Below are 301 nucleotides of genomic sequence, written 5' to 3' on the forward strand. Positions count from 1 at the left end.
CAGTGCTGGACTCCGTCACTCTTTAGCTCCTGGACTTGGCCCTTCACCCGGCCTCAGTTTCCCCTCCTGGAGCGGAGGGGCACACAGATGGGGCCGTCACTGAGACCCTCCCGTCCATTCCGGGACCCCTGGACGGGAACAGGGTGGAAGGGGTTTGCCCCGTGGGCCGTGATCATCCTGCCTCAGCCTCCTGCAGAGTGGGCGAGAGGTCCAAGTTCTGGGGGACAGGTGAGGACACACTTCCCTCTCAGGCGCCTCCAGGCACTGGTCCTCAGACCCGGGCTTCCATCAACCGCTGAAT

The sequence above is a fragment of the Fukomys damarensis genome, unplaced genomic scaffold, assembly GCF_012274545.1.
Source record: "Fukomys damarensis isolate Sample0158 unplaced genomic scaffold, DMR_v1.0_HiC HiC_scaffold_21, whole genome shotgun sequence".
NCBI lineage: Eukaryota > Metazoa > Chordata > Mammalia > Rodentia > Bathyergidae > Fukomys > Fukomys damarensis.